The following is a 4235-nucleotide window of genomic DNA, read 5'->3' as shown; positions in this document are numbered from 1 at the left end:
ATTTTCACCAGCAGTAAATAAAAGTTATTTCTCCCCACATCTCTACCAGAACTGATTGTTCTTGTTTGTTTGTTTGTTTATATTTTATGATGTGTGCCATTTTCTGTGGTGTGAGATGGTACCTCATTGTTGTTTTGATTTGCATCTCCTTAATCACTAGTGATATGGAGTATTTTTCATGTATCTTTTGGCCATTTGAATTTCTTCTTTGAGTAAATGTCTGTTCATTTGAAAGCCTCTTCAACAAATGGTGATGAAATAACTGGTCAGTCACATGCAAAAAACAAACTCAGACCTCCATTTAACACCATGCACAAAGGTCAAAACCAGATGGATTAAAGACCTTGATATCTGACCCAGAACCATAAAGTATATAGAAGAACATGTAATAAAACATTCCATGGCATTGATGAGTCTGGAGCGGTGGGGCAGTGGTAGGGCATTTGCCTTGCAGGCAGGTGACCTCGGTTTGATCCCCCAGAGTCCCATATGGTCTCCCAAGCCCAGGAGCAATTTTTGAGTGTATAGTCATCAGTAACCCCTGAGCGTTGCCCCTGAGTGTGGCCCCAAAACCAAAAAAAAAAATAATTCCATGACATTGAGACTAGAGGCATTTTCAAGGGGAAAACATCACTGTCTAAACAAGTGGAAGCAGAGATAAACAAATCTGACTCTATTTAGCTGCGAAGCTTCTGCATTTCAAAAGAAAAAGTGATTAGTATAAAAAGGCCAGCCACAGAATGAGAGAAATTATTCACCCAATACCCATCTTATAAGGGTCTAATATCTAAAATATACAAGGTACTGACAGAACTTAACAAGAAAAATGCCTGACCCTCCTTTTCTGATTTCATTTAGCACTATACTCTCCAATTAATTCATAGCAATCATTGGGTGATTTTAATTTTTCCTAGAGCCAAGTAGTATTTCATTGTTTATGTGGTAATTTACACTAAAGAAAATTGGACTGGCACCTTAGACCTTGTCAACTCGGGGTTGATGATAGAGAATGAGACAAACACAGGCTTATTCAAGCTATTGGATTTCCTAAGTAGCCTGAGAGAGTTCATAGGCTTATCATTTATTCAGTGCAGTATTTTTTACCACACTCTGGCTCCTAACTTGTGAATAATTGATATGTTCACAGAGAAATTAAGAACAGTTAGTAGTCACATCAAAACTCAATAGTTACATTAAGAATAGAGACAATACTTACCTGGCAGGTGAGATACCATGATCATGAAGCTGGTTTTCCCAGGGTGAGGCTTATCCATTGTACTCTGGATGTGCTGACCTCTTCAATTTCCCCAAATGTAGGAAACTCAGCTGCATAATTTGTGGTAGTGGGGGACAGTGTTCACTCTTTACCTTGTAAAAAAAAAATTCAAAAAGAACAGAGACTGAAATATTTCACATAGCCAGTCAACAAGTACCCCTGAAGTATAAAGACAATTTTCCATTATATTTTTGCCTAAATTGGCTTCTACATCTAAAAGACATTAACTTGTTTCATTGCATTATTTCCTGGCACATATTTATTTGTTTCCTGTGGGTGCAATTTTACCTGTCCAATTATATAATTTAAACTCTAAACATTTTCCCAGGGGGTTATCCATCTTTTTTTTCTTTTGGAGTAATGTTCCTTTATCCAGTAATCTGTTCTTATAAAATTGAATTGTTTCTATATTTTTGGTTATTGTTAATAGCGCTTCTTTGAATATGGGAATGTAAATGTTTTTTCTGAATAGTTCTTTTCACTTTGAGGTAGAAACTATATGAATTGATGAGTCATATAGAAGCTCAATTTCTAGATTTTTTTTTTTGATGTGTCCATTGTTTTCCAAAAGGCTGGACCAGTTGGCAGTCTTACCAGTAGTGAATCAGGAGTGGGGGTTCCTTTTTCCCCACAGCCATACCAGCACCAGTTGTATTTTGTTCTTTGTAATGGATATTATTCCATGATGTGAGATATTTTGCTGTTGTTTGATTTTTATTTTTCTCACCATAAGTGACAGAGAACATTTTTTTCATGTAACTTTAGACCACCCACAAGTTTTATGAAGAAGTTTTTGTTTCCCATTTATTGATAGATTTTTTTTCTTGTAAAATTCTCGTAGTGCTTTTTAACTTCAATATAACCCCTTTATTCGATGAATGGTTGGCTATTTCTTTTGTGGTCCAGAAACTCGTTTGATGTAGTCCATTTGTTTAACTTCACTTCCATTTGCTAAGTCAATGACTTTGATTCATTGAGGATACCTCTAGCTTCAATGTCATAAACTGTTTTGACTTTGTTTCCCTCAATATCATCTATGCTCTCAAGTCTAGTACAGAGGTTTTTAATCCATTTGATTTACCTTTTGTGCATGGTATTAGAAAGAGGTATGAATTCTTTATTCTTTTCTTTCTTGCGAATGACTGACCAGTTTTCTCAATTGTTGCTGTTCTTGAAGAGGCTTTCATGGCTCAACATCATATTTTTTTCTACTTTTTCAAAAATTAACTTCTTATGTATCTGGAGCTAAGTCTTTGGATTCTTCTTTTCCTTTAGTTTGACAGTCTGTAATTATTCCAGTGGCACACTGTTTTAAAAGTGACTTTTCAAGGAAGATACTAGCTTTGACTAACAAAGCTGGAGGTTAGATACTGGAATTTGATTTCTGGTCTCAAGGAATACACAGCAACATTGGCCTCTATGAGTCAGAATGTAATTGACTGATGAATGAGAACTACTTTTAATTCTAGCTAGTAACAGGTACATATCCCTCCAAAATAATAAAAAGAAAAAGAAAAGGGGAAAAAAATATAATAATCTAGCAGTTCTTTCACTACCCATATCAGTCCATTCTCCTGTGCTAATAATCCCTTTTTCTCATGTTATCCAATTCTATTAGTGTCTCAGGAGTTATGTCTCTGGAATAAATTCCCTATCACTATTATATTATCCATTGAAAGGGCTATGAGTGTGCAGTGTGGACTAACTGTTAGCATAAAATAGAGCAAATAACATATTTGAAATCATTAACACAATGGTGACTTTCCCATTTTGTGTTAATGAAGCAATGACAGATTAACTAGAACCTCAGTCTAAATCTTCATTTTCAAAGCAATCCTGACAGCTAACAACCAAATATTTCCAAATTTTATGTGCATTTATTGAAATATAATATAAGTGTGCTCTTCAAATACAGGTCCATGAATAGTTGCTAATTTGTAGGTACAGAAAGGTTGAAAACCACTGCCATCTTTATAATAATTGGTGGTCCATGTATCACTATGCAGGAAAGGTAGGTATAAATACTTGAAAAATGCAATAGAAGATGTACTATTAATCATAACACCATTATTTTGTTTGGTGTTTCGTTAGCCTCCTCAAGTCTCACAACTTCTGTATCCTTATTATCTCACTTTAAATGATCTTAAGTTCTTCTCTAGTTCACTACTCTCTCTACACACTAGATTTCTTGCTTTTCACAGAAAAGAGAACACAGAATTTCACTTGCTTACGACTGTTAATATTTAATCTCTCTAGAATGAATAAGCAACATCAAGGATTTATTTTCTTCTCCCAAATATACAGAACTCAGAAATGTAATTTTTATAAATTTGTGTTTTATGAAAATTATAGAAATATTTCTAGGTTATTAAACTTCTTCCCCATATTAGAAATAAAATAAGAGTCAGAAACTCTATGGAATTATCTAGATTAGAGATTAAGTAGGAAGACAGATTATAAATAATTCTAAGAAAGTTTACATTTGAATATAAAAGGTTATAGCACCAAATGCTTACTCAAGGTACCCCAAGTCATGTTGGACTCATAAAAAGTAAAAGACACTATTAGTGGACTCTATTATGGAAATATTCTAGTCTCATTTGTGCTAACCAAAATATATTTGTTACCTTGAGTTACTCACTTAACCTATTTGGTAGTGCTTTTATCACAAACATAGGAAATTAGCCTAGTTTACTCTTTGATAATAATATAAGCTATGAAAATCTATATAAATTAGGGAATAAGGTAAATGCCTGAAAAATTCTTTATACACAAATTTTTTCTACGAGCTTCTTATAATCTTATTCATTTCTGTTACTGTGAAATTATTCATAGTTAGCTAAGAAAATGTCTCAAATATTCCTTTAAATTAAACAATTAAAATATATTTTAATAATATTTTCCATTAGGTTTAGAAATAATGATTTTTATTGGACAATTAATTCAGAAGAATTTGGCA

The 4235-nt window shown here is 33.3% G+C and overlaps 1 non-coding gene across 1 annotated transcript; it reads left to right on the top strand.

Annotated features, from left to right (window-relative positions):
- Positions 1–1208: 1208 nt before the first annotated feature.
- LOC126031077 (U1 spliceosomal RNA) lies at positions 1209–1372 on the top strand. Its single transcript, XR_007503230.1, has one exon. It is a non-coding gene; the product is annotated as a U1 spliceosomal RNA (small nuclear RNA).
- The last annotated feature ends 2863 nt before the right edge of the window (positions 1373–4235 follow it).

Source organism: Suncus etruscus, chromosome 1, assembly GCF_024139225.1.
Source record: "Suncus etruscus isolate mSunEtr1 chromosome 1, mSunEtr1.pri.cur, whole genome shotgun sequence".
Classification (NCBI taxonomy): domain Eukaryota; kingdom Metazoa; phylum Chordata; class Mammalia; order Eulipotyphla; family Soricidae; genus Suncus; species Suncus etruscus.
This window is presented reverse-complemented; position numbering and strand designations above follow the sequence as displayed.